The sequence below is a fragment of the Papio anubis genome, chromosome 7 (assembly GCF_008728515.1).
Source record: "Papio anubis isolate 15944 chromosome 7, Panubis1.0, whole genome shotgun sequence".
Taxonomy (NCBI): Eukaryota; Metazoa; Chordata; class Mammalia; order Primates; family Cercopithecidae; genus Papio; species Papio anubis.
In genome coordinates this window covers 19537164-19556622 of record NC_044982.1, presented here as the reverse complement: position 1 = coordinate 19556622, position 19459 = coordinate 19537164, and the positions used below count along the sequence as shown (strand labels likewise).

At 34.7% G+C, this 19459-nt stretch overlaps 1 long non-coding RNA gene across 2 annotated transcripts in view; it reads left to right on the top strand.

Moving 5' to 3' along the window:
• LOC103886420 overlaps positions 1–19459 on the top strand; it is a 40319-nt gene that overhangs the window by 5445 nt on the left and 15415 nt on the right. Inside the window, exon 2 of one of the 2 annotated variants that reach the window (XR_004184826.1) lies at positions 9194–11609. This is a non-coding gene — a long non-coding RNA (uncharacterized LOC103886420). Of the gene's footprint in view, positions 1–7691; positions 9160–9193; positions 11610–19459 lie in introns of those variants that run through there. The other variant, XR_002523453.2, reaches the window with a different exon arrangement.

The following is a 19459-nucleotide window of genomic DNA, read 5'->3' as shown; positions in this document are numbered from 1 at the left end:
TTATCATGCTACTACACTGTGAATTTTGCAAAGTTATATGTATGCAGGATATAAAATGTTAAAATCATTAAGTCTAATGAGATGCATGAGAAGCAGAAATCTAAACACTGCAGAAGTAATGAAGGCCACAGTAGTTAGGGGTGGTGTTGTAAAAGAGGTATGAGTGACAGATAATGTGTCCACAGGTGAAAGGGAGGTGGGTGGGCACTTTGTAAAATACTTAAGTAATTTAAACATAGGACACATCAATCTGGGAGGAAAAAACACATTAACAAGTATCATTTCCCTATGGCTAGTAGCTTTTAGTGTATATCATAATGCATCAAGGATGAGAGAGAGTATGAACTAAGTTGAAATTTAATCTCTGACTAGATGAACACAGGTTTTAAAAAATCATCCAGGGAGAGAATGCAAAATCAAGTATCAAGTAAAATGAAAAACAGGAAGAGGGTGGAGATAAAGAGTTCCAAGAAGCATTAAGCTGATGAGGGAGACTTCAAGAAATATATATGTATGATGGAAAGAGTCAAATTAACCTTGAGAGCAGAAATAAAAATAACATTAATGATTCAAATCTTTGCGATTTCTGGAGGTTTTGTATTAGCATTAAACTCTAAGGTGAATATACTGATTATAGACATGTGGCAGTCTTCTGTAACTACTAAGTAATGAAATCATCTCCTAAGAGAACACTGCTCCCTTCTTTCAAAGCCCACTATAGATGAGAAATTTGCGACCTATCTATATCAAAAGGCCTGGTATTCCTGGGAAGCTTCTTTGCAAAGGGAATTTAAAGCTTGTCTTAGCTTCAAGTAGTAAACAAAGATATGAATGGGTTTTCCTTGCATGTCTTCATTCAATAAAGCACACTGTATTTCCTCAAAATATAATTAGAAGAATGAAAGAAATCTGACACCAGTATTTTCTTTTTGAGGATTGTGTAATAAATAAGCAATATAGCTACTGCTAATTTTTTGAAAATGAAGGTAAATTCATACTGGGTAGTCTTGTGTATTTTCCAAAGCTTTTTATATTTGAGTAACAACTAAAAGCATATTTTTTCCTTCAGTTCTTCTATTGAAAAAAATCTCATTAACCATAATTTATATTAATATTAGTGGAAATAATGGAAAATTTAGGGAGCTTAAATTCTTAAATTATATTTTTCATTTCGTGGCAAATTTGTTATTTTATTTTGGATAAAACATTTAACCATCCACAGCCTCTATATTTGTAGCATGGAATTTATTTTATTTTATTTTTTTTGAGACGGAGTCTCGCTCTGTCGCCCAGGCTGGAGTGCAGTGGCGCGATCTGCACTCACTGCAAGCTCCGCCTCCCGGGTTCTCGCCATTCTCCTACCTCAGCCTCCTCCCAAGTAGCTGGGACTACTGGCGCCCGCTACCTCGCCAGGCCAATTTTTTGTGTTTTTAGTAGAGAAGGGGTTTCACTGTGTTAACCAGGATGGTCTCAATCTCCTGACCTCGTGATCCGCCCGCCTCAGCCTCCCAGAGTGCTGGGATTACAGGCGTGAGCCACCGCGCCCAGCCTGTAACATAGAATTTAAATATAAACCTCATTCTTCTCACACGTACCATCTTTAAAGGTCCAATTTATATGATACCTTATTCCTGAAGCAAGTTAATTCTCAAGACTGTAAAAAACTGAAAGTGAAATTTACCACAATTTCTAAAGCACATGCCATTTATTTATTGGATCATTGCATCCTACAATGAACTAAACTCTTGCTTATCTCTCTCTCTCTCTCTCTCTCTCTCTGTCTCTCACCACCATTCCTTTCTCAGTTGCACTGCAAAATGTCTTTGGCACATGAAAATATATTTCATCTCTGCAATGAAAATGACTTTTTCCTTCTGAAGCCCTAGATGTTTTAATGGGTTCCTCACTTAGGATATTTGTATTCCACTTTCATTTTAATTATTTTTGTCATTGTTAATGGATCCTAGCAGAAAGTGTTGCTCAAAATAGGTGTCAGTCTCTGGGAGGAGTCAATGGATTGATGGATGACCACCCTCTGCCTCCCAATACAAATACACACTCATAGCTCTTAGCCCATATCAGGGATGTAACAGAAATGAGAACAAGGCACACCACCCAGAAGGAATTTTGCTGTGTTAATTAGGTCACATATTCCAGGAATGGAGTCACTGTAGCTGACTAATGGGTCTAGACAGTTTTTGCCAAAATTAGCTAGACATCAAAATAACTGGGAGCTTTAAAAAAACAAAAAGTAATTTTAAAAAAGAACTTATCTAGGCCTTACCTCAGGAGTTCCGAATTATACTCTCCTAGGGTTGGGCTTCGTAAGTTGCATTTGTATGAAATCCTTAGTGATTCTTATGCAGTCATGCTGGAATTCATGTCTGGAACATTGACTAGTCCAAGAAAAATTATTAAATTTGCTAAGTCCTAAGATACATGTTTAAAGACATTTATGCCTTCTACTCTCTAACCCAGCCAACTAGAGTTCTTTGCAATGGTTTAGGACTCAAATATGACTTAATTCTTTGTTTGACATCTTTTGCCTTATTTTATATGTTTCTACATCCAGGACTACTTGGAGTGGAATAAATTTTTGCAAGCAGAATTCTGGACACTGTGCTAGAATTTAGAACATCCTAGCAAGATCTAGATTCCCCAGTCTCACCCAGTCTCCCCAGTGCTTCTAGACCTTATAACCTGATGCTAGTTTTGAAAATTAAATTAATTTTAAAATAAATTTAGAATTTGAGGTATAGATATCAAATCATATGCTACACATTATAACAAGAATAAGCTGAATATGAACCCATAAATTATGCAGTATTTATTTTCTATTCATAGAAACCTATGGGAAACCACAAAATATGTGTAGATTTTCATGTAAAATCATTAGAGTTCAAATCACATCCCCATTTACTTATTTGCAATCATGCACAAATTGTTTCATCTTTCTGAGACTCAGTTTTCTCATCTGTCAAATTGTGATAATTGCACTCTCCACATCCTGAGTTTGTTCCGAGGACCACATGGCATAATTCATGTAAAGCTCCTAGCGTTCAGTAAATAATAACTAAATACCTGCTAGTTAAGGGTATTTTAATATGATTATTACTATCATACTATTATAAATTTAATAATAGGTACCCTTACCAGTTAGAGAAGTCAAGCTTATATCCTTAGTTTTGTTCATCTAAACTAATCTCCAGTACTGTAAAAGCCTTGGGTTGAAATTCAGCAACAGGTTTTGAAACACATACAGTTGTTAGTTAGATCATTGCCTGCTGCAATAAACTCTTAAGCATGTGCCCCTCTTTTACTGCCATTCCTTTCTCCACTATACTGCAAAATGTCTCTGGCACATGAAATGCACAGATACAAATTTGTTATCAGAGGTCTTTATTTTTTAATTGACAAATAAAAATTGTATGTATTTTAGTATACAACTTAATATTTTGATATGTGGATACATAATGGAATGATTCAATATGAAGCTAATTAAATACCTATCAGTTCACTTGTGATACTTAAATATATTTTTTGCTGGCTGACACCTCCACATTTTTCCCACCCCACCTCATCCCCCTAGTCCTCAGTATTTACCATTCTATTCTCTACTTCTATAAGTTTACTTTTTAAGATTCTACATATAAGTGAGATCATGCAATATTTTGCCTTTCTGTTCCTAGCTTGTTTCACTTAGTATAATGTCCTCAAGATGTATTTATGTTGTCACAAATGACAGGATTCTCTTCAATTTTAAGACTAAATGTTATTTCCTTGTGTACAAATACCACATTATCTTTATCCATTCATCTGTTAATGGAGACTTAGAGTAACTGAGTATCTTGGGTATTGTGAAGAATGCTACAATGAACATGCAGCATTATCTCTTGCAGATATCTCTTTGAAACACTTCATTTCTTCTGAATTTATATTCGGAAGTGGAGTTGCTGGATCATATGGTAGTTCCATTTTTATTTTTTGAGGAACCACCATACGGTTTTTCATAATGACTGTACTAATTTATGTTTCCAGCAACAGTGTGGGAGAGTCCTTTTCTTCACATCCATGCAAAGGCTTGTCATTTCTTGTCTTTTTGATAACAGTGATTATAATAAGCATGAGTACTATTTCACTGTGGCTTTATTTGCCTTTCCCTGATGATTGTCTTAGTTCATTTTGTGCCTCTATAACAGAATACCTGGAGCTTGGAATATATAAAGAAGAAAAGTTCATTTAGCTCATGGTTCTATAGGCTGGGAAGTTCAAGATTTGGTGGCTGCCTCTGGTGGCTTCTAGTGAGAATCTCATTCCGTGTCAAAACATGGTAGAAAAATGGAATAGAAACCAGGCACTTGGGGGGAAAACAAGAGACAAACATGAAAAGCAACTTTGTTTTATAGCAACTTGCTCTCACAGAAACTAACCCATTACTGAGAAAACCAAACAAATCTCTCTAAAATGACATTAACCTATCTCCATGACCTAATCACCTCTTAGAAGCACTACTTTTTGATACCACCATAATCAAGACCAAGCTTTAGCATGAGTTTTTCAGGGTAACAAATTATATTAAACCATCACAGTGATGTTGAGCATTTTTCCTATACTGTTGGCCTTTTTAATGTCTTTTTAAAGAAATACCTGTTTAGGCTTTTTACCCATTTTTTAATCAGGATGTCTGTTTTCTTGCTATTGAGTTTCTTAAGTGTTTTGGTTTTTAGCCCATTTTTAGATGTATTGCTTGTGAATAGTTTCTCTATTTTCATAGACTCTCTCTTTATTCTGTTGATTGTTTTCTTTGCTGTGCAGAAGCTTTGAAGTTTGATGCAATCCCATTTGTCTATTTTTTTCTTTTGCTGCCTGTGCTTTTTAGGTCATATCCAAACATTCTTGACCAACACTGATGTTGAAAAACTTTTCTCCTATGTTTTCTTCTGGTAGTTTTACAATTTTTGGTCTTATGTTTGATTATTTAATCCATTTTAATTGATTTGTATATATACTGTCAGATAGGGTCTAATTTCATTCTGCTGCTTGTGGATATCCAGTTATCTCCACACAACGTATTGAACAGATGATTCTTTTCTCATTTTGTGTTCTTAGCCATCTTTGTCTAAAATCAATTTAACATAAATGGGTACATTTATTTGTGGGCTCTCTATTCTGTTCCATTTATCTGTATATCTGTATTTGTGCCAGTATCATACTGTTTGGATTACTATAGCTCTGTAGTGGATTTTGAGATCAGATATTATGATGTCATGTTTTTCAGATCAATATTGCTTTGGCTATTTGAGGTTTTTGTGGTTTCCTACAAATTTTAGGACTCTTTTTTTATTTCTGTAAAAAAAGAAGTCATTGAAATTTTAATAGTTTTATTGAATTTGTAGATTGCTCTGGATATATGAACATTCTAGCAATATAAATTTATTCCAATCAATAAACAAAAAATATATTTCTATTTATTTGTATCTTCTTCAATTTCTTTCATTGCTGTATAGTTTTCAGCATGTAGGTCTTTCAGAGAATCTTGCTTCTTCTTATTCTATCTTTAAAAAAGGAAAAATATCTGTCCAAAACTGCAGCATTTTAATAGCAAAAAATATCTGTATAGAATCAGATAATTGTGAGCGCTGAATTAGATGCTGCTTTGAAATAAATTGATGATAAAACCTTCAAAGAAAAAATAAGATTAAGTATGTTGATAATGTCCCAGACTTTGCTCTCTACCACCTGGCTAATTGTAGGATCTGACTTCTTCATTGTAGTTGAGGAAAAAATTTATATCTTAACCATGAGAACTGCAGTCTGTATATCTCAGACTGATCGCAGACTGTACCCAGTTTCTGTGTGTTCTATAGCTGTTACACGAAGCTGTGGGTTTTATATGTACATATTTATGCCTTTGAAAATAGGCTCAGCATGTGCAGTTAAATGTTATTGGATTTGGTCAATATTCCATGTGAGGTGCTAAGTATAGCTCAGCTGAGTCACCTGACAAGTCCCTGCAGTTAAGAATTTAATTTGTAACACCTCCCAGAACAAAGAAATAAAAATAAAGTACCACTTACATGACATTATGTAGTATAACTTATGTATCTCAATTTCTCCAGCGGCTGAAGCTGTTGAGCCAGCTTCAACTGGAGAGACAACTGGAGAGAAAGGCTTACATTTTCATAAGGGGAGAATCCAAAAATTTTCTTCTATGTTCTATAATAAGGAGGCAAGAGTCCTATTCCCATTTAACTCAAGCAGTGATTTAAATGAATGTTTATGTGCTTGTGATTGCCATGAAATTTTAATCATACATGCATCTTTTAGTCTAAAATATAAAAGCGTTTCTTCAAACATAAGGAAAACCGTTCAGGTTTAAAGAGTAAAACATTTTTAGTGATGTGATAATTTATGCAAATGGAGGCTCAGTGGTCTTCTCAGGACAATTGGCAGTATTTAAGAGAGATAGAAGAAGGACTTTTAGATGTGGCTATTTTGCTAATTGAGGATGTGTCTGACGTATCTAGATCATCAGACTTTCGGCTGCCTCTGATGTGATTGAATGAGTTTCTGTTGAAAATATAAAATGCTAGACAAGGAGTGAGGAATGGAGAACACCTAGATTTATTGATTTATTCCCAGAGTCCACAAATCTCCATCTGGGTGACTTAAGCAAGCTTATGTTAATATCTTTAATATGAGAGATACGGAGAGAAGATAATAGAGAAAATAATAATAATAGTGATATGATGATACTACTACCTAACATTTATTAATGATTTTTATATGTGAACACTGTTTTATTACTCCATGTGATTTATGTTATTTAAAAAAACACAATCTTTAAAGCAATAAGCATATTAAAGGCCCTCAGGGAATAGGGCCTGTACAAAGGGGATTTTCAAGTGAAAGCATCTAAACTAAAGGGAGTCTATGACTAATCTCTGCATTAGTCATAATGCATATCCACCAAATAAAGTCTTGCTATTTAGCAACTATAAGACCTGCTGCATTATCTGGCCTTCAGCCCTTCCTGCCCTGATCATTCACCATGCAAGATATTTACCTTGTTATTGTTAATTTTATGTCTACTTGAATGGACCACAAGGTGCCCCAATTAAACACGGTTTTGTGGTGTGTCTGTGTGGGTGCTTTGGGATAACCTTAGCATTTGAATTAGTGGATTTAGTAATGCACATTGCCTTCTTCAACGTGGTGGGAATCATCCAATTTGTTGAGAACTTGAAGAATACAAGAGGTGGATGAAGGAGAAACTCACTTTTTTTTTTTTCTATTTTACTGCTTGCACCGGGTCAACTTATTTTCTCTTCTACCTTTGGACTGAAATTCATACCATTGGCTCCCTGATTCTCAAGTCTTTGGACTCTAACTGAATTACACCTGTGGCCACCGGCTTATTCCAGTTATGCATCTTGGAGATGGCAGATTGTGTCACTTCTCAGTCTCCACAATCATGTGAGACAATTCCTCTTAAGTTTCTCGGGAGAACCGTAACTAACATACTACACCTTCTTCCTTTTATTTTGTACAAAAGAATTTTATTATACATGTCACACAATGTTTACATATCTATAAACATTAGATACACCCACATAATTCTCAAAAAAAGAATTGAAGGACACTATCTAAAGAAATTTGAAGTAGACAATATTGTTCTCCCCATTTCACAGATTTCAGCACTGAGACTTGGAGCGGATATGTAATTATCTCATGCTACACACTGGTGAATGGCAGACCAGGGAAATGAATCCCAGGTTATCTAACCTCAGATCTGCCCCTTTTTAAACAGAAGACTATATTGAGCACATTTTTCGCTTCTATCAGCCGCTTGAAAGGGGAAGGTGACCTAGACTGGCTGTTTCCATTGCACTTGGGAAAGCTAATGATAAAGCTTATAGAAGCTCTTCCAGCCCGAGGAAAATGAGTCAAACAACCACCTTATCTGAAGAGTTACAAAACGAATTGTTACAGTGAAACTTAGAGGTCAGTTGATTACAGTCAATTTCCTTCTCCAAGGTTGTGCCCACAGTTTTAGGCTGCAATATGTCACATTCCCTAGAATTGCTACCTCCTCTTAGGTACTCAGCTGATGTTTAACAGAAATCAATATGCAGTTTTAACTCTCACTGACAAGGAAAGGTGGATTTTTGTTTCCCGATATATCAAGATAACTTGCTCCTACAAAATTATTAAGTGTGTGTGACTTGTTGGCCAACCTGACTTCAAATAAAGTTATTTCAATGGATAATAAAAGTCCTCCAAGCTCAGAAGACAAGGAAGACCTTAATTAAAATCAATGAAGAAAAAATCTGTAAAACAATTAAGCACTTAAGTTGACTCCTTTTAATTTGAGGTCTGAAGGTCTTCTTGGGAAATTACTAAATCACTGAGATGATTTAATTTGGCTGCCTTGAATTAAGTCTGGTGAAATAGAAAAGGTCTCTCAGATACTGTATAATGTATAATACTCAGAAGCATTATAGGAGTAGTAAAATCCAAAGATACAAGAAAACATTTATTTAAAGAAACAGATGCAGAAGTTAGATTTTTGCATCTAACTTCTCTGGAATAGATTTTTGCAATTGAAATATTTAATAGACTGTTTATTTAAGAAAAAGCCAGTTGGAGCCATTTTCTCTGAGACATAAATGGAAATTTCAATAGAAATTTTACCCTAAAAAACATCTATGATTCCATCTCAGATTTTTTCTAGAATTCAGTGTTTATTGAAATAAATGTCAGTAAACAAGATAGAATCATCATTCTAGCATTTCTTTTAAAACTGTTGTACAAAATAGGTAAAGTGATGAATGACTATGGAACTGGTTGTTTTGTTCTTTATTTTGATAGACATCTGTCGTTCCTATGGCCCAGTGTTGGTTGAATTTCCTTTAGGAAGTTGCCTTTTTCCTTTTCTTTCCATAGGTTTTGGGGCCAACCACAGCTCCAGAAATATACATGTGATCCAAATCAAAACCAACTTGACATTCTGTTTGCCAAGATCCGGTGTAACCATATGATTAAATTTGGTCTAAAATTAACAAACTAGAGTCAAATCTGAGGCTTTGTGTTGAAATTATTAGAGAAAATTCTCCTTCTAATTTTTGTTTTATTTATTTATTTATTTATTTATTTATTTATTTATTTATTTACTTTTCTGAAACCATGTCAGGTTCATACTTTGGGTGGATTCGAGCCTAGGAGAGTTTGAACTGAGTTTGCTAGCGTCATCATCTGAAGACAAAAAAAAAAAAAGAAAAAGAAAAAAATGAAGAGATGCCAATTCCTGATGATATTGTTTGGACTCCGGGATCAAACTCATTCCCAAGCCTACACCTAAGGTTGGAGGGATTGCTACTGTTTCTGCCTAATACTACTTGAATGTGGTTTTTCCATGTTTGCAAACAATGAAGTAAATATTTCTGAGAATCCTTATTTTATCTCACTTGACTTTCAAACAGGTGATAACCATTTTATGAAGTAAATGTACACATTTACTCTAGGTTTCTTTCTCAGGAAATAATGAATTCTCAATCTTTAAGAAAGATTTCCTGATGAGTAGTATTTTTTAACTCCTGAAAGAAGATATTTAATCTATTTAAAGAGTTTTCTCATTTACCCTCAAATTTGAATACCTGTTACGACTGAATAGATCTGTATAGAATTCAGCTCATACAGTTTATGAGGCCCTATGTTTTCCGAAAGGATGATATAGACTGCAGGCTTGTGTTTCCATCTAACTCATATGCTGAACCTCTAATTCTTAATGTGATGGTACTTGAAGATGGGGATTTGGGGAGGTAATTAGGTCATGAGGATGAAGCCCTCATGGTGGCATTAGTGATCTTATAAGAAAGAGACAAAAGAGAGCTTGCTTCATTTCCCGCTCTCTACCATGTGAGACAACCAGGGAGAGGGCACTCACCAGAACCCAATTGAGTTGACATTCTGACCTCAGGCTTCCCAACCTTTAGAACTGTGAAAAATAACTGTTCTTTAAGTTACCCAGGACATGGTATCTTTTAATGCAACTTCAAATGACCAAGACATATGCCTTAAGCAAAAACACACCATAAAACAGAATACTAATCTGAAATTTCTAATTATTTTTATAGAAGACTGACCCTAATATGGTCATTTGACAAGTTGGTATAGACAGATAACTAGTGGATAGACTGTTCTTCTAAAGTGAGTTCAAGGTAACAATAGTTGACTCATAAATGACAAACATTACACTGAAACAAAGAAAGTTTAAACTATTTAATACATCCCATATTTAAATCAATATGACCTAGTTTTTTTAATTTCTTAAATCTATGAACTGTTGTCATATAAGTTACCATTGTGCCATCATAAAAATGGGCTGATTCCATTAATTAAATTTCTCTCCATAATGTTTATTTAGCAGTAAAAAGGAGAGAGAGCTAAGCTAATGATATCCAGTTGTGAGAATTTTTACTTACCGGGTTGAGTTGGTCTTGTGTGAACTAGGTTGAGTCAGTCTTATAGGAACAGTCTTTAGGAAACCCAAGCTTTGACCCTCTGGTTAGTGATGAACTTGCTCTGCAATTATTTAGGTCCTTTTGTCTTTCCTTTACCATCTGCAATGGGTGACATATCCTCCACTGAGTCACTTTTGACTTTAAATTATGAAATGATGCCAAAACTCCTTGCAAAAATAAAGTGTTCTGTATGTGATTCATAACCAAAATAATAATGTTAACCTCTACACAGTCTCCTAAAAATAATGATGCTTCATAAACTCCAAATCAGTACAGCTGGCTTGAGTTTCATTTTTAACCCACATTAACTTAGAAGCATTTGATCAAGTAAATTCAGCTTAAAAACAATAGATAAGCTAGAGAATACATGGAGGGTCTGGTTAAGAAAAGAGATCAAGAAGGAAAAGTCAGAATGATTTGGGTAATTTTTGTACAAAAACACAGGTCTACCCTCAAGACAGGGAAGTAATTCCTTGGTAAGCAGTTCCAAAGGAGAGGCCTGATTAAGCCAGAATGAGTTGATATCCTTAGAAAGAACAATGCTTAAAAATACCAAGTAATTGAGAAAATTATCTGCAACAGAAACTAGCTAAGCTGTGCTCATGTATTTGCTCAATTATTTCGTATAAAAATTTTAGGAGTTAGTTATTATTAAATTTCATATTTTATAGAAAAGCAAACTGAAGTTGAGGGAGGTTAAGTAGCTCCTCCAGAATCACCTATTAGTTAGTAGTAAAATAGGTATTTACACCAAACTTGACTTGTTACTGGAAACAACTACAATTCATAACAAGAAACACTATATTTTCTATTTATGAGGCATCATATAACTAAAAGTAAGAGCTTTTCTCACACTTGAGATGAGCAATCATTTAAAACCTTATAGTTAAAGCAATAAGGGTTTAAACTTTATAGACTAAAGTGTTTTTTTCATTTTTTATTTTTTGGTTGTCCCACTAACCAATCTCAACTGTGAAAAGGAGCAATGACAAGACAGAGAATACTTTCTCAAAAAGCCTTCTAATTATATCAGCATACGACTGATGATTGCAATAGGATTCCAAGAAAACCCAAGGTGTTCAGAAGGTACTGACTATGTGAGTCAAAACCTCCAACTGTCAATGACACAACCCCAATGTAATTAGCATAAGCAATGAAAAAGAATGCGCCAACTTATTAGATGGCATAACTGCTAAGTCTGAGGTTAGTTAGATAAAACTTCAGGCACACTGGAATCAAGAACAGAAATGATCATAAAAGCTTTCACTTTCTTTCTAATTAACATCCATCTCCTCATCCTTCACCTCGACTTCTGCATGTGCAGGTCTTTTTGTGGATCAATTTCAGGGAAGGATTATGATTGACTTGTTTACATCACATCTCAATCTTTAAACCAACTAGTGCCACCTAGTGGTAAGGACTGGGGCGGTACCTGCCCATAAATACCTGTTTCCCATTCTAACATTAATTTGGGATAAAGGGACACTGGGAAGACAGATGTGGCAGATATTCATCGCAGAGGCTGCTATTTTCCTGTGTAACATATAGAATACCTCATTTGCCTTCACAAAACTTCCAATGAGTTAGGAATATTATACTTAAAACAGTTGAGGTTCAGAGATCTTAAGCATGTGGTTCATCATAACACACCTAGTGTCATCTTCAACACATGTACGTGTTCTTAGCCATGATATTATAATGCCTCTAGGAAAGACAGATATTTCTTACCTATCAAATGAGCACAATGTTTTTCCTCCTTCATGCCAAAGCTATTAAGATTCAACAATCCATGCTAGATACCTGGAAAATGGAAAAATTCTTCATTTGCTTTAAATGTAACCAGGGAGTTTTAAAACTTTCAGTATAGGCACACCTATCTGAAAGAAAATGGAATCTGGCTCTGCCTACATTTTCAGAAACTATAATGGAAACTCTCTGCTATTTTATTATCACAAAGTGAAAGCTTATAATGCTCAGCATTCTAATTTCTACTTCTCTTACTAACCTGATTGAGAATGATTGAATTAGACATACTGGCATGCAAGCTTTTAAAGTAAAAAAACCATTTATAAGAAGACAGAGATTAAAATGAGGAATATAGTATGGGTTTCTTCAACATTTCCTCACTGCTCTTGGATACAGAGATAAAGATTTTACCCTGATATAGGTTTACAAGTATATAGAACTCTCTGAAACAGAAATAGTTGAATGTAATGGAATGTGTCCCTTGGCTATAAGTGGATGTCCATTTGTTTATCTCAGGAAACTAGAGAACTAAAGGGACAAGGTTCTGTCCCTTCAAAAGACAGTATTTTAATAATCCAGTCTCTTTGACCAAGAGCAGTATTGGGCTTTCCTTCCTTCCTTCCTTCCTTCCTTCCTTCCTTCCTTCCTTCCTTCCTTCCTTCCTTCCTTCCTTCCTTCCTTCTTTCTTTCTTTCTTTCTTTCTTTCTTTCTTTCTTTCTTTCTTTCTTTCTTTTCTTTTCTTTTCTATTCTTTTCTTCTTTTCTTTTCTTTTTCTATTCTTTTCTTCTTCTTCTTCCCCTCTTTCTTTCTTTCTTTCTTTCTTTCTTTCTTTCTTTCTTTCTTTCTTTCTTTCTTTCTTTCTTTCTTTCTTTCATATATATACTTTCAGTTCTGGGATACATGTGGAGAAGGTACAGGTTTGTTACATAGATATACAAAGTGCCATGGTGGTTTGCTGCACCCATCAGCCCATCATCTGCATTAAATTATTTCTTCTGGTGCTATCCTCCCCAGCCCATCCTCTGAGAGACCCTGGTGTGTGATGTGCCCCTCCCTGTGTCCATGTGTTCTCATTGTTCAACTCCCACTTATGAGTGAGAACATGCATTGTTTTTCTCTTTCTGTATTAGTTTGCTGAGAATGATGGTTTCCAGCTTCATCCATGTCCCTGCAAAGGACATGAACTCATCATTTTTTAGGGCTGCATAGCATTCCATGGTTTATATATGCCACATTTTCTTTATCCAGTCTATCATTGATGGGCATTTGGGTTGGTTCCAAGTCTTTGCTATTGTGAACAGTGCTGTAATAAACATAGTGTGCTTGTGTTTTTTTTTTTTTTTGTAGAGTGATTCGTAATCCTTTGGGTATATACCTAGTAACGAGATTGGTGGGTCAAATGGTATTTCTGGTTCTAGATCCTTGGGGAATCACCACACTGTCTTTCACAACAGTTGAACTAATTTACACTCTCATCAACAGTGTAATAGCGTTTCTATTTCTCCACATCCTCTCCGGGATCTGTTGTTTCCTGACTTTTTAATAATCACCATTCTAACGGATGTGAGATGCTGTCTCTTTAATGCTTGCTTCTTACCATGGAAGACAGAAGTATTATCAGTCAGTTTCTAAATCTCCTAATGTTTCTGCTCTTTCAATGATCTGATTTTAAATGTTTTTGTTTGTTACGTTTCAAGTTTTCTTTAAAAAATTTTTATGTTCTAATATCCATCTTCCTTGGCTGATATGTAAAGATTGGATATAACGATTAGCGCAAGACATTGTAGAACATGTATTAGTCTACTTGCACTAACACTTACCAAGAAAAGCTTATATATGTTACGTTATGAGTTAGCATAATCCAAAAGTAATAGTGCAGTAAATAAAAAATACCATTGTGAGGTTTTACGAGGGGTCTATGCAACAGATAATGCCCTAGATTTTAAAAATAACTTTATCTCAAACAACTTGGTAGATTCATCCCAATGAACATTTATTAAACACTGAGTAAAAGCTAAGTAGTTTCTTTCTTTCTTTCTTTCTTTTTAACCTACGGGTCATTGGTGAAAGATACAAGGAATTTCCCAACTGCCAGGGAGGCCACATGCATTTCATGCCAACTATCACCTGTGGAGAGGTGAAGAACTCTTACATTCTTCACTGTGTATTTAGACCCTGAAATATCCAAGGGCATCCCTAAAGTCCTGAAATTTTAGCATGAGATATTTTAAAGCACCACAGCATCTTAATTTTGCAGAAGTATTATTTTCTAGAGATATTTAGGGTACTAAGAGTTTAGGAGGGCACTGCAAAGGATATGGTGAGTATCTGTTAGTTTTGGCTTTCAACATTCCTGAGCATTATAGACCCTTAATGTATGGCACTCAGCACTTGCTATTACTTCTTTACATGAGACCAAAGACCATAAACTGGGCAATGAAGGTAATAAGTAATCCCTTTTGCTGGTCCCCAGACACTAGGTGTTAATTATAAAGGGATGCCTTCTAGTTCTTTATCCCCTACATAGTTAATCTCAGAGTTCAAAAGATTTTGAAAAAAAAAAAAGATTATATTGCCTACATAAGGATTATGTAAGAATTAGATAAATACTAACTTCTCAGCTCCTCTTTTAACCAAAATCTTAATATGAGCTCTTGCTATTCATCCTTGAAGGATTCCTTATACTCAAATAAATTGTTGATTTTTGACAAGCACAATGACTCAGACAGAAAGCTAACATACAGTAACTTTATGCCAACAATGATATGAAGTTTCCAAATTTACTGATACATACAAAATAAGAAAATGTTGGCTTAAGAGGTCAAAATTAGTTTCTTCTTGAAACCAATTTGGAATATTACTTAGATAACATAAAATGTACTTGAAAAATAGTTTCTTCTTATTTTTCATGCAAGATGTTATTTTTTAAGAGTACATCTTTTCATTTTATTATTTCCGATTTTTGTTTTTAAATCTGCTAGATCAAAGTATGATTAATATATTGAAATAAGTAGAGTATGAGTTGATTCTCAGTTGAGAAAAAAATGAAGCTGTTATTTAAGGAAATTTAATATTTATTATAATTATATGATGAGTTAGCTTGCAAATTATCTTATAAAAACCAAAGTGATTATCAATCTATCTATCTATCATCTATCTCATCTCATCTACCTAACTATCTATATCATATCTGTATCTTAAGCAACTCTAAGTTTATCCCAGTTCCCATTTGCTAATTTGAAATTCTGTTGACGTCTTTTCCAAGGAAATGATACAGATACTGAGATAGATAGTTAGAAAAAAACAGTCGAAATTACCTGAGGCATTGTTAAGAATATAAAGTCTCCTGTTAAAAATCTTGCCTGGAGACAGTTCAGGTCTTAGTCACCATGCTTAAGGAACTATGTAATTGCTGTCAAAGAAGTTTTGCCTCCTTCAACCCAAACGGTGTCAGGTTTCAAGCCATATTATGGAAAAGAGATGGAGAAAAGTCGGTTTATTCTCACTGGATAAAAAAGAGTCCACAATGATCTAATTGAGATTTATCAAGTTATATCTGACTTGATGAACGTTTGAGCAAGCATGTTAGGTAAATAATAGATCCACATGAAAAAGAATGTATCCTAAAATTAGGGCTTTGGGAAACAAAAGTCAGTTTTTTTAAAAAAAAAAGAAATTGTGCCGCACACGTTGGCTCACTCCTGTGGTCCCAACACTTTGGGAGGCCGAGGTGGGTGAATCACGAGGTCAGGAGTTCGAGACCAGCCTGGCCAACATAGTGAAACCCCGCCTCTACTAAAAATACTAAAAAAAATTAGCTGGGTGTGGTGGTGGGTGCCTGTAGTCCCAGCTAATTGGGAGGCTGAGACAGGAGAATTGCTTGAACCTGGCAGGGAGAGGTTGCAGGGAGCCAAGATCATGTCACTGCACTGCAGCCTGGGTGAGAGAGTGAGACTCCATTTCAAAAAAAAAAAAAAAGAAAGAAAGAAATTGTAAATTTTCCACTCCAAGCACCCCTGAATGGGGAAATGCAGGGCTATTGAGATGGGGGCTGTAAAAACAGGATATACAGAGCAAAGAGGGAAATTAAGGAAGACTCACTACTGAAACCTGTAGCAGTATGGGGGATGACTGTCTTAGTCATGGGAGATTAGGACTGGCATGCATCTGTCAGCATCACCTACCTAAATATACAGTTACTTTTATTAGGCAGAGTCTATCAGATTACTATGAATTTTCTGACCCCAAAACTCCAAATGGTCTTTTGTGTCCAGAACATGCTTAATAATATGTAATTTACAAATCAATGAATAAATGTAGCTTTAAATTTATCAGTAGACTATATTTAGCATTCAAATTTGAGTACAATTTCTAATAATAATGCATTAAGATGCATTATTCTATTCTAATAGAAATATTACATTAGCAGTGTAGTTGATAGTATTCACAGAGATTTCTCCTATATTGATTCATTTGAACTGGCTATAACACTGTAAAATAGGCAGGGTTGGTATTTTTTGCTCCATTACACCAAGAAAGAAATCTCAGCTTTTAGGTCATAACTAGCTGCCTCTGTTTACATAGCTAGCTAAAGGCTGGCAAAAAGCTTTGTAATGGAAAGGAAGTAGACCAGTGCATGCTGGTAAATAGTGTCTAAGTAGTGGCTTTAGTGCTAGACATCTACAGTAAAACTCATCTTCATAGCAATTGATGAAAGAAACCCAATTTTAATATACAGAGAACACAAGCAATTTTATGGTTTTATCTTCATTAGCTCACTTCCTTATTCATTTATTGTCAATAGTATAGTAAGTAATGGGGAACTATTATCCAGTCCCAAACATAGAATATTACCAATAAGTTAATTATACTTTTGGGTTTTGGGCTTTTCCTTCTCTATCTCACCTCGATATGTTCTCATCTTCCCTTCCAGTTATCACTCTGTTGAAGTTTGTGTTTATATATATATATATATATGGATATATCATATATGTATATATGTACATATAATATGCTTATATATACAGATATATTACTCTGCTATCCATTTTACAATACATGTGCATGCATACATATACAGTAGTGCCCTCTTACTAGGGGTTTTAGTTACCCATGATCACCTTTGAAAATAAGTGACCACAGTATAATAAGAGATATTGAGAGAGACCACATTCACATAACTTTTATTACAGTATTTTGTTATAATTATCCTACTTCGTTATTAGTTATCATTGTGTATTTTTGGTTGTTTGTTTATTTGAGATGGAGTTTCACTCTTGTTGCCCAGGCTGGAGTGCAGTGGCACGATCTCAGCTCACTGCAACCTCCGCCTCCTGGGTTCCCAGGTTCAAGTGATTCTCTTGCCTCAGCCTCCCCAGTAGCTGGGATTACAGGCACCCACCACAATGCCCAGCTAATTTTTGTATTTTTAGTAGAGATGGGGTTTTGCCAAGTTGACCAGGCTGGCCTCGAACTCCTGACCTCAGGTGATCCACCCGATTCAGCCTCCCAAAGTGCTGGGATGACAGGCATGAGCCACCGTGCCAGGCCAGTTATTATTGTTAATCTCTTACTGTGCCTAATATGTAAAGTATTGGCATATAAGTTCATATAGGAAAAAAGCATAAAATATAGGGGGTTTGGTATCACATGTGTTTTAAGGCATCCACTGGGGATCCTCGAGTGTATCCCCTTTGGATAAGGAAGGACTACTGTATAACTAAAATGAGTAAGACGTTATTAAAATAATAAAATTTGTTTTTCTTTAATTTGTTTTTTTAATGTCAAATTGTTCCAAATTATGGTACTAGGACCTATTTTCTGTTTCTTAAGCTGCAGTCCATTTATTTTCACTGCTTTATAATATTCCACTGTGGCCACCATTTTTTGAATCAGTTTTTCCATTGAAAGTTATTTCGTTTTTTATTACCTATCATAAATAGAAATACTATGAATGTTCTTGGAAATATCTTCTGACACATAAGATAAAATTTACCTTGCCTGTATTCCTAGCTCTGGGTTTAGTGAGTCATAGTTTATGTGAATATCCCACTTAATAAGACAATGCTAAATTGTTTTCTGAAGCGGTTTTACTGATTTCCACTTCTGCCACCATTGTATAAAATAGTACTTTGATTGACAATAGGTATTGTCAGACTTCGTGGCTTTTTCCAATGAAGTGATTGTAAAATAATTTCTCATTCTGTTCCTAATTTGCATTTTTCTTGTTAGTAGTGCAATTGATCTTTACTCATGTGGCTGTTATATATATGTTCACGTCTCTTAATGATATATAGATGTTCTTTATATATGCTTGTTTGAAATTCTTTGTTGGTTAAATGTGGTGTACATATTTTCTCCTAGATTTTAGTTTTCATTTTCATATTTTAAAGGTGTATTTGATGAACAGAACTTTCTGATATTAATATAGACAAAAGTATAAGTCTTTGTAATCATGATCAGGACTTCCTGTGTTGGCTTAAGAAATCCTTTCATATCTTGAGGTGAGAAAGATATTCTTCTATTTTTTTTTCAAGTTAATTTCTTTTCTTTTGGTATTTAAATGCTTAAATTCATCTGTAGCTTAGTTACATACATGGTCTTAGCTAGAGTTAATTTTTAACTTAGGCATAATACATATTTTATCTACATTTATTGAACAATACATTCTTCCATCAGTAATTTGCTATGCTACCTTGTTTCTATACACAATTCTCATAAGAACCTGCTTCTGAGCTGTCTATTCTATTCCACTGGTCACATGCTAATTAAGACAGTGTGGTCTCTGTATACACATAACACTGTCTTAATTAGTTGTACTTTTCATAAGTCTTTCTATAGGCCCCTCCTAAATATACTCTTTCAAAAATATATTGGACCAGCTAGCCAATTCACAAGTCTATACACATTTTTGAAAACACTATTTTTACTTTGAAATAGAACATACTTACAGAGATGTGCATAAAATATAAATGTGCAGCTGCATAAAATATTATAATGTAAACACCACAAAATAGAACAAAGCTTCCTTCACAGAAGTTTTCCAAATGCCTCTTTTCAATCACAATCTCTTTCTTCTTTCTGAATGTAATCAGTTTGTTACTTTTATTGATAATCACTACCCTGCCATGCTTTATAAGTGTGCATTAGTAATAGAGTATAACTTTACTGCTTTAGAATATTTTATTAGT